Source organism: Castor canadensis, chromosome 10 (genome assembly GCF_047511655.1).
Source record: "Castor canadensis chromosome 10, mCasCan1.hap1v2, whole genome shotgun sequence".
Classification (NCBI taxonomy): domain Eukaryota; kingdom Metazoa; phylum Chordata; class Mammalia; order Rodentia; family Castoridae; genus Castor; species Castor canadensis.
The window spans coordinates 112,686,439-112,697,989 of NC_133395.1; the positions used below are offsets into that span (position 1 = coordinate 112,686,439).

General features: G+C 44.8%; 1 protein-coding gene across 1 annotated transcript in view; it reads right to left on the reverse strand.

Moving 5' to 3' along the window:
- The window catches only part of Chdh (choline dehydrogenase), a 38,137-nt gene extending 26,590 nt beyond the window's left edge, over positions 1 to 11,547 (reverse strand). The window contains exon 1 of the mRNA XM_074043960.1: positions 11,266 to 11,547. The gene's annotated coding sequence lies outside the window, so the exon portion shown is untranslated. The remainder of the gene's footprint in view (positions 1 to 11,265) is intronic.
- Between the last annotated feature and the right edge of the window lie 4 nt (positions 11,548 to 11,551).

The following is an 11,551-nucleotide window of genomic DNA, read 5'->3' on the forward strand; positions in this document are numbered from 1 at the left end:
TATTCCCAAAGGAATGCAACACAGATTACTCCAGAGGCACCTGCACACCCATGTTTATTGCAGCACTATTCACAATAGTCAAGTTATAGAAACAGCCAAGATGCCCCACTATTGATGAATGGATCAAGAAAATGTGGTACTTGTACACAGTGGAATTTTACTCAGCCATGAAGAAGAACGAAATCATATCATTTGCAGGTAAATGGATGGAACTAGAGAATGTCATTCTGAGCGAGGTCAGCCAAACTCAGAAGAGCAAAAATCATATGTTCTCCCTCATATGCAGACTTTAGATCTAGGGCAAATGCAGCATGTAGTTAGACTGGAACCACATGACAAGGGGAGAACACATTTGGGTGATATAGAAATAGGTAGAAAACCCAAAACATGAAAGCATTTGATGTCCCCACTCCAGAGGAGCTAATACAGAAACCTTAAAGCAACAGAGGTTATCATGAGAAGGGGATCAGTAACTAGGGTAAAGATCAGTTAGAGATGAATCAACATGGGTCATAACATGTGTACACAAAAGCAATGCTAGGAATATTTCTGTATAGCTATCCTCAACTCAACTAGCAAAAACATTTTGTCTTCCTTATTATGCTTGTCTCTTTTCTTCAACAAAACTAGTGATAAAGCAGAACAAGACCTGCCTGGAACTGAGGGAGGAAGGGGGTAGATGGTGGGGGAGGGGGGAAGGGGGGAGAAATGACCCAAACAATGTATGCACATGTGAATAAAAGAATAATAATAAAAAAAAAGTTGGGCAGGAGGATCATAAATTCCAGGGCCACAAAGTGAGGCCCTGTCTGAATAAATAAAGGTTTTTTTTTTTTAAGTCAGGTTTCTCTTCCTAAGAACTTTACTTCCATATGTTGATTCACAGCCAACAAATTCTCTTCTCTTCTGAAATAGTTCATATTTGCTCTCTTAAAGATGATATTTACATGATGAGGACAAGGCCACCTGAAGGGAAACCTACAGATTTTTATTTTTTTCTTTTTGGTGGCACTAGGGTTTGATCTCAGGGCCTCATGCTTGCTAGGCAGGCACTCTACCACTTGAGCCACTCCACCAGCCCTTTTTTGTATTGGGTATTTTTGAGACAGGATTTTGTGAACTATTTGCCTGGGCTGGCCTCAAACCATGATTCTCCTGACCTCTGCCTCTCAAGTAGCTAAATTACAGGCGTGACCCACCAGTGCCCAGTGAAACCTACAGGTTGAGAGAAATATGAGATGCACCTGCCCATCCTAATGTGTAGCTATTAGTTGGATCTTGGGGACTAGAACACTCGGTAGAAATTTGAGGATGCAAAGAAATCATTGTTTGTTAGATGTGCTAACAGTCCTGCAGTTTTTTAATAGCACTCTTTCAGAAATACATACTGAAAAACAGGTAGAAGCATGCACCATTGTGGATTTGGTTTAAAATTACCCCAGAAGTCTGGGGGGAGGGCAGGCAAAAGAGGGTCACACACAGGTGATACATGAACTCAAAGTCCCTACCTCCATTTCCTCTGGCTCAATTTGGAAGTGCTTCAAATACAATAAAGAGGATTTCTGCAGATGTTGGCTTGTAATCTCAAATATCCCTGACAAAGGAGGGAGGGAAAGTAGCAGGATGGGAGGCCAAGGCCTGGTCCCTGGTGATGAGGTGCAAATTATTCCCCAGGAACTTGGGGTCTTCTGCAAATGCTTTGTCACAGCTCCCTTTGTCAAGTGCACTTTTGACCAGTTTTCTAAATCTCAGTGAAAAAACACTCACTTCTCACCCCTGCAAAGACAGGATACAAGGCAGCAACAGGATACAGTGCAGTCTGTAACCAGAGTGCCCACGCACTATCTGTGATTGTCTGTAAAAGATAAGTACAGAATGGATGGAAGAATTGAGAAACATCTCAAGCCATTTGGCACAGTGACCTTAAGACAAGTAGTTAAGATGGGGATTTTGTTTCCTATAACTTCACTTTTATCATTGCAATGAATTTTCTTTGCATTTTTAAATCAATCTATGAGAAATTAAATTTTTAAAAACAAATGAGGACTTAGGACATGGCTCAAGTGGTAGAGCACCTGCATAGCAAGCTCAAGGCCCTGAGTTCAAACTCCAGTTTGACAAAAAAATAAAACAAAGCAATCTAGTCCTTCACCACAGAGAAACAAGAGATGGTATGGCCCGAGCTTCCCTGGCCCCGTTTGCTTTGTGGACTTCAGTACTTCTGTCAAACATTAAGAGAGAAGCAGTTCCACAAAGTCCCTGTGATTAAGTCCACATTCACCAGCACATTGCTGTGTCAGTTCACACGGAGCCTCCATCGAACTCCAGCGAGGCCCAGGATGTTGGCTGAGTGCCCACCCTGCTCAAGGCCCTTTGCAGCTGTGGTCAGCCAGCCAACTTTCACATGGGCACACTGCCAATTCACTTCCAAACTTCTGAATCTTGGTTTAACTAGAAGCCCTGTGGTCACTTGGGAGGGTATTTGGAAAAGAGGAGATCTCCCCAAAAGAAGAGGGGAACTCTATTGGATTTCCCAGGCCAACTGTGACCCTCCGGGAACTTGAAATAACAATGAAATGAATTTCAAAGTAATCCAGGAAGGAGGCACACAAGGTAGGATAACAGGTACTTAAACTAATTTTGCTGAAAAGCACTGACTCCTTCTTGGGCCTAGGAAATAACTAAAAGCAAGAGAAAAGTATGGCATCCCTGCCTCCATCTTTGAATCTGTCTTTGTTCTGAGGCATTCACCTAGCAGCCACCTTGGAATCCAGGAAGGACAAGACCAATAACATCTTTACAAAAAGGGATGGAAGAAACTGCCTCCAAGGAAGGGAACAGCAAAGCCTCCACAGGAGAGACTGAAACTGGAATTCTGGACTCAAGGCCCAAACTCCTGAGATTCCATATTCCAGATCCAGCCACCCTCCCCTAAACACCAGATAAAGAGTCATGGTGAAGGCAGAGAAAGGAGATTTATTACACAGCTCAGGGCATGCTATGGGAAGAGACAGAGTAAACACTCAGCTCATCTTCAGCCATCTTTGGGGTATAGACATGAACTATAGGTTTAAGTAGACAAAAGAACTGGTGGTAGTGGACAAAAAGTATGCATAGTTAAACAGTTCAGTCACAGGTATGGTCTGGTTGGTCTCATGACTGGTGGGGTTGGCAATCTTGGTCAGGCAAGCGGTCTGGTGGTCTGGTCCAGTTCTGGGAAGTTATCACCTGGAGGGAGTAATCTGGTTCCTGTTTGAGAAGATTCTTGGGATAATTGTCCTCACTGGGAGAATGGCAGCTCCAGGTGGCTCCAGTTCATTGTCATAAAAATATTATCAGATCTGTACTTTTTGGAATTCAAGATGATTGTAAAGTGACTGTAAAGAGCATTGCTTAAAGCAAAGACAGATACAAAATGGAGACAGAGATGTCAAGCTTTTCCTGTATTTAGTTAATCTGTGAACTCAAGTAAGGAGTCAGGGTTTTTCAGAAAAAGCAACTTGAGTGCCTCTTACAAGACCACCAGACAGGCAACAACATTTTGTATATCCTGACCGGATGGCTCCCCTCAAGTGATGACAGATAACAACTTCTCCAGAATAGGCTACACCAGTGGATGATTAAACTACACATCTCTCTCACTCCCTGCCTTAACCCTTTTTTCTATTTACACCAAAAAGTCACATCTGTACCCAGGAAAATGGGCTGAAGTGCTTGCTTTGCCTCTTCTGGCTGCATAACTGTGCCATATAATAAACCTCTTTCTCTGCCTTTCACCATCACTTATCTCTGTTGATTTTATATCCTGCTACCTTGCTGTAGCTATTGATGGTGTCTAGGAGCTTCTGAGTAGAGTTTTTTGGGTCTTTCAGGTATAGGATCATGTCCTCTGCAAATAGGGATATTTTGACAGTTTCTTTACCTATTTGTATTCCTTTTATTCCTTCTTCTTGCCTAATAGCTCTGGCTAGGAATTCCAGTACTATGTTGAATAGGAGTGGAGATAGTGGGCATCCTTGTCTGGGTCCTGATTTTAGAGAGAATGCTTTCAGTTTTTCTCCGTTAAGTATAATGCTGGCTGTAGGTTTGTCATATATAGCTTTTATAATGTTGAGGTACTTCCCTTCTGTTCCTAGTTTTCTTAGAGCTTTTATCATGAAATGGTGTTGGATCTTATCAAAGGCTTTTTCTGCATCTATTGAGAGGATCAAGTGGTTTTTGTCTTTGCTTCTATTAATGTGGTTTATTACATTTATTGATTTTCATATGTTGAACCACCCCTGCATTCCTGGGATGAAGCCTACTTGGTTGTGGTGAATGATCTTTTTGATGTGTTGTTGAATTCAGTTTGCCATTATTTTGTTGAGGATTTTTGCATCAATGTTCATTAAGTTCTCCTTTTTGGAGGTGTCTTTGCCTGGTTTTGGGATAAGTGTAATACTGGCTTTATAAAATGTGTTAGGCAGTTTTCCTTCCCTTTCTATTTCGTGGAACAGTTTAAGGAGGGTGGGTATCAGTTCTTCTTTAAAGGTCTGATAGAATTCAGCAGAGAATCCATCAGGTCCTGGACTTTTCTTTTTGGGGAGACTCTTGATTGCTGCTTCAATTTCATTTTGTGTTATAGATCTATTCAGGTGATTAATTTTGCTCTTGGTTCAGTTTTGGATGATCATATGTATCTAGAAATCTGTCCATTTTCAAATTTATTTGAATATAGGTTCTTGAAGTCGTCTCTGGTGATTTCCTGGACTTCCATGGTGTTTGTTGCATTCCTGATTCTACTAATTTGGGTTTTTTCTCTCCTCATTTTAGTCAGGTTTGCCAGGGGTCTGTTGCTCTTGTTTATTTTTTCATTAATTCTTTTTTTTTTGTTTCATTAATTCTTTGTATGGTTTTTTTGGTTTCTATTTCATTGATTTCAGCTCTTATTTTTATTATTTCTCTCCTTCTATTTGTTTTGGGAGTTGCTTGTTCTTGTTTTTCTAGGAGTTTGAGATGTATCATTAGGTCATTGATTTGAGATCTTTCAGTCTTTTTAATATATGCACTCATGGCTATAAACTTTCCTCTCAGGACTGCCTTAGCTGTGTCCCATATGTTCTGGTAGTTGTGTTTTCATTTTCATTGAACTTTTTAATTTCCTCTTTTATTTCATCAATGACCCATTGTTCATTAAGTAATGAGTTATTCAGTTTCCAGCTGTTTGCATGTTTTTGTCTTTACTTTTATTGTTGAGTTCTAGTTTTATTGCATTGTGATCAGAGAGTATGCACGGTATAATTTCTATTTTCTTATATTTGGTGAGGCTTGCTTTGTGCCCTAGGATATGATCTATTTTGGAGAAGGTTCCAGGGGCTGCTGAGAAGAATGTATATTGTGTAGAAGTTGGATGAAATGTTCTGTAGACATGAAGTAGGTCCATTTGATCTATTGTATATTTTAGATCTTGTATTTCTTTATTGATTTTTTTGTTTGAATGACCTATCTATTAATGATAATGGAGTGTTAAAGTCTCCCACAACCACTGTGTTTCACCATCACTTATCTCTGGAGTGGGTGACCAGACTTAACATCTGGAACCCCTGAAGTTGGGCCTAGAGCCTAAAACTCTGGTTTCAGCAGGACAGTAGAGATTTATTTAGCATAGGAAGACAAAGCAGGCAGGGTGCAAGGAAAGAAGAAGAAAAAAGTAGTGGTACCTTCTACCAAGGCTGTCCAAGATGGGAGAGAGTGCTCCATGAGCAGTCTTCATCGCAGGGTATTTATGTCTTCTAACTGGGCAGGATCACCTGGATGTATGGTTACCTAGCAACTTCTTGATTATCCTGTTTTGATATTATCACTCAAACCTGCAGACAAAGGGTCTGGGTTAGCCTTATAATCAAAGAGTCCTGACATGGACTCTGTTCTTTATGGTCCTTTTTTTTAGGTATCTTCCTGGTTACAGATTTACAAAAAAAAAAAAAAGCAGTCACTTTTATTCCAGGACTTCATTACTCATTTAGGGGCAGTATATCTCATTTTACATTTAAAAGAGAAGGAAAAGAATGTTGGAAAGAATGTGGATCTGTTCATTCTTAAATAAATGATTCAATTTCTAGCTGTCCAAATGATTTTTCAGTCTTATTTCCTGGTTCTGTCTCAGCTCTTCAACCAGGCTTAATTTTTGATATATTTTCTAATTTTCCTGTCACCTTTCCCTAGCTAGCCTGCCTCACTTAATACAGCAAGGTGAGCTGCTTTAAAACAAAAAAAAACCAACTCTGACTGCTTCTTTGGCTCAACTGAAAATTACTATATCACTAAAGTGCAGAAATAAATCAGGAGCTAACATAAGACATCAACCAGCTCTTTTGACTCCTGGCTTCCAGAAGGCATCCTTGATGTAGTATGGCTGTCCTCTCTGTGATATACCAAACAAAAGCACAAATAAAAACTTATAAAATAAACTCTCTAGAATGCAACATCACTTGCAAATGCCTTCTAAATTGGGATTCCATGTTCAAATTCTACTACTTTAGAAGTCAAGCTGGGAGCTGGTTCACTCATGCTTGTAATCCTAGCTATTCAGGAGGCAAAGATCAGGAGGATTGTGGTTTGAAGCCAGCCAGGGCAAATAGTTCATGAGACCCTATCTTGAAAAACCCATCACATAAAAAAGAGTTGGTAGAGTGGCTCAAGGTGTAGGCCCTGAGTTCAAGCCCAAGTACCGCAAAAAGAGAGAGAGAGAGAAGTGAAAGTTATACCCCAAGTCCTTTCCCTAGTAGTTTGTTTATCAGAGTCTGGAAACCCAGCTAGCCTTGGACCTCAATTCTCCTACTTTTTTTTTTTTTTGGCAGCATTGGAGTTTGAACTCAGCCTCATGCTTGCTGGGCAGGTGCTCTTACTGCTTGAGCCACTCAGCTGGCACTCCCACCTTTTTTTTTAATGAGGGGGAAAAGAAGTAAGAGCTGTCTAATGTGGTGTGGCAAGACTATATCCCCAGCTTTTGGAAAGCTGAGGCTGGAGGATTTCAGTTCAAAGCCAGCCTGGGCTACACATCAAGACCCTGTCTCAAAAACAAAACAAAACAAGGGCTGAAGGGCTGACAGAGTAGATCAAGTGGTAAACACCTGTCTAGCAAGTGTGAGGCCCTGATCTCAAACTCTAGTGCAGTCAAAAAACAAAAATAAGGCCAGGCCCAGTGGCTGTAGCCTACAATCCTAGCTATTTGGGAGACAGCCATCAGGAAGCTCTCCTGGTGAAATCAGCCCAGTCAAAACGTTCATGAGATTACCTACCGTCTCAACCAAAAAAGCTGGGTACCGCGGTGTGCCTGTCATCCCAGCTATAAGGAAGGCACGACTAGGAGGATCTTGATCCAGGCTGGCTGAGCATAAAGGGGCACTCTATCTAAAAAATAATCCAAGCCGGGGCGGGCAGGGGAGGAGGCCCAAACAATGTATACACATGTGAGTAAATGTAAAAATGACATAATAATAATAATAATAAACCCAAGCCAAAAGGGCTGAGTGCATGGCTCGAACAGTGGAGTGCCTGCCTAACAAGCTCGAGGCCCTGAGTTCAACCCCCTGCACCACAGGGGAAAAAATGAAAGAGAGAGAGAAAAGAACAGAATTAAAAGGGCAAAGCTAAAAACAGATGGAGATTTTATGGGGTGTACTGCATGGCCGGAGTTCCCTCTTCCCTGAAGTACAGAATGCGATGCTACAACTATGACCAAGGATATTATAGCAGGTTAATTCAATTATCATCAACTGAAACATATACCATCAACCCTGCTGTGTGTGCCCAACATTGTGCTATAACTGCTTTACCCCAAAATCTCCAGTGATTTGCCCTATATCCCTATGAGGATGCCTCTGTCACCTGGTTTACAGACGGGGCTTTGAGAGAAAAAGCATACCAAACTCCTCTGTTCTGGACAGCACACATGAGCACAGCCATGAACAGGACATGCAGGTTGCAAACCTCACAGGGTTTCATCCTGGGAATGACATTATCTCTGAGTTTCCACCATGGCCTTAGTTTGTGTGCTTTCCTGGGCAACCCCTCCTTATGTGGCAGAGAATGTGTGCAGTTCAGTGACCCTGCTGGGGAACAGTGCAGTGTAAGTCCTGGGTGTGGTTTCAGCATTTCTGGCTCAAAGCAGGCATTAAACTTAATATTGCTGGAGTCCAAGCCTCTGGTGCAGAACAGAGGGCATGGGCCAAAGCAAAGGCTTCTCTTCCTGCTCCCACAACTGCCGGGGCCCTGGCAGGCAGCTGGCATTTGTCAGAACCCGCTCCCTCTTCAGGAGACAATGAATCCACTGTTGACTGACCAGGGTCTTGATTAATATTTGCAAGGGAACAAAGTGGAAAGTTCCACCTGTGTGGGTGGAGGCTGGACCCAGGACTTGTCAACAACCCTCATGGCCTTGTTGTTTCAGGGATGGATCCAGCAGAGTCACAAAGGTCTGAATAGCAGTGACAGGATCTGAGGACTGTCTGTCTTGGGTCCAAGGGAATTTCCCCATTTGGGTCACAGAGAGAACAGGAATGTTTTAAATTGTCCTCCCTCCTCTTCTCTCCCCTCCCCTCCATTTACACAACGATTTTACGCCCTTCAATTTGCTTTCCTCTGTCTTCTTTCCTTACAGTCTCCCAACAGCCCTGCTTGATAGAAAGAGCTAATGTCATCCCCGCGTTAAAACGGAGACTCCAAAAGCCCAAGAGCCTTGGCCAAGGCCAAGAGCTGGCAAGTGAGTCGCAGAGCCAGGCAGTGTGGAGGTTGAGAATCTCAGCCCCCAAAGCCTGTTGGGTCCTGTCAGAGGCTACGTGTACTGGAAAGAGATGTCTTCACTGCTCTGACCTTCACTCAGCTGTGGGGGAAGAGAAGAAAGTTCAAAGCAGTTCTTCTAAGGGGTTGGGGTGGGGGCAGGTTTACACATGGCCTTGGAGGAAGGTAGTTGCTGATTTATTCATTCATTCATTCAGACTTTTAATGAGCACATACTACCCCTCCTCCCCTGCCATGAAGGTGCACCATGCCAGATGGCTTTCAAAAATCCAGACTTAGCAGAACTAGAGGGGGAAAACCAGAGAATTTCCAAAGGTCACTTCTTCAGACTCCAATCACATCATTGCCATTAACTACCTTGTTACAGGGTAGCTACAGAAAAGGAAACTAAGGCTCTGAGAAGAGCCATGGCTTGCCAGATGTCAGGGAGAAGAAGCTCATGATTCTGTCTCCAGTTTATAAATCCACACCCTTATCGATTTTGGATATCCAAATAAGCTGGGTCCCTTCCAGCAGGCTACCGCAAAGGCTGCATGTTTAGTCAGCAAGGACCTCTCATGGGAAGGACACTTGTGGCATGAACTATTGTGAAGACCCCTGAGGAGACAAGCATGCATGTCCTGTTCACCCACATGGAACTCCTCTCACCTTCTCCTTCCATTGCTCTCTCCACAGTCCTGTCCAGAGTGAGCCACCAGCATTTACCTATCCCGGAAGCCTGGACAGTGTCATTTTTATGTCTGTCATGGCTAGTCCACAGCTCACACTGTGTCTGGAGGCTGCTGACACTCCTGTCCAGGCACTGCCCCCTCCTCCCACATGGCCAACCAACCACATCACCCTCATTCTATTCTTCTACCTTCATCCCCTCGAGAAGGAACTCAGCTGCCCACTTTCTTCAAGACAAAACAAAAGAAACTGCCCCCACTTCCTCCTGCTACACATTAGCTGTGGCCCACCTGTTCTTGTCAACACCAAGCTAGCTACCTCTGGTCTCTGTGCCCATGTGGCTCCTGCCTTAAACCTGGATGTCCTTCTACAGCCCCTTGTTGTCTCCCCCAGGTTGTCTTCACCAAGGTCCCTAGCAACACCTCACTCACAGACCTCTCTCCAGGAAGAACTTGGCATCCCAGTTGTCCCAAAATCCTTGCACTTATTCCTGAGCTTATTACGGCTTGGAGCCTGGACCAGGACCAGCTCTCCCCTATACACTAAGTGAATATGTTGACAACTCAGCTGAGCCTTACTGGTCTCAGAGGGGCTTACACCTCCCCCCCACAATTGCCCTGCACAGATATTCAGCTGGACTTTCACAATCTGATGACTGACTACCACATAAACAGTGGTCCCTTGGCACCATGGGACAAAGTTCAGTCTCAAGCTGGCAGATGAAGCAGTGCAGGCACTTGTGACCTTGACTATGTGCCTCCCACTGCACTCATCTTCAGCACAAGAGTACCCATGTGCTTGCTCACCTTTGCACACTGGTACCTGGCAGTTGTTTGCTATACAGAAAGACCACTATTAGAGCTACAAATGATCTCAGGGACCACAGGGCCCAAAGTAACTCAGAGATTGAGTGAGGGGCCCAGAATAGCATAGCCCCAGGCAGGGGTGAGACCAAAACATCACCTGAGTGACCCTCCTTGGTCAGGAGACAGATCAATCCTCTGGAAATGTCTACTGCAACCCCACATGCATGTGTGTCAGAGCTCCTGCAGTCCTTGAGGCTAGGGACTGAACCTGGCCCCTTGCTCTCTGTGGGCCAGAACCAGAACCCTCACCTCAGAACCTTCAGCCCCACAGGTGAGCTAGACTTTAGCAAACCCAGTTGCTTAATTCAGCACAGCCTCTCACCAGCTGACAAGTCAGTCACCCAGCAGTTCCACATTCTGCTCTAGGGCTCCTATTGGGCATACTACTTTGAGACCCTGAGTGGGTCACCCCCAACATTGCCGTTTGCAAATGAGGTCTGAAGCAGTAAAGTTCCAGGCTTTGTTAACTCCACTGTAAACCCAACTGATTGTTAACCAACCCCCAAACCACTATCTCAAAGGATGGTCCCTGGGCCCCTCGCCCCAGAATTAAGGGAGGGGGAGGGGCGGTGGAAACCTTGCCAGGCCCTATAGTCCCAATCTCATTTAGGCAGTATCTCGACAATCCTGAGCACAGAAAACTTTGAGAACCTCAGCTGCAAACCCACAGCGCTGAAGTTTCAGCTTTGGGGACTAGCCCTCCCCCCACCCTCCCTCATTTTGTGGAAATACCCATTTACCAGCAAACCTGAGGGGCAAGAGTGGAGATTGCTATCGCTTTCTTATCGCCCAAGTTCCTGCTCACTAGTTTCCTCAAAGAAGTCGATAAGGCGTAGGTGGCCCGCGTCCCACCCTTTGCTTTCTCGAGCTCGGCCGCTGCGTAAAGGGGCCCCAAGTCCTCCTGACCCACCAAGACTCAGGGCGGGAGGTTCCCGAGAACCTTACTCACCCTTGACCGCTGGGCCCCAGCGCCGGACCGTCGGCCGCCGCCCAACAGGAGCTGAGCGGGTGGAGGTGACACTTTAACAGGCTGCACCCGCGCGCTCTCCGCGTCGGAAGGATCCGACGGGTCACTCGGCCTCTCGGCTCCGAACGGGCTCAGGCTCGGGCAGGGCGCGCGGCCCCGGGCGTAGGTGCTGGCGCCGCACCTGGCTCACCGCACACACGTGTGCACAGGGCTCGGCTCTCGCCTCGGATGCTCGGGCTTTGCCAGCCCAGGTGCACGAGCCGCTCGG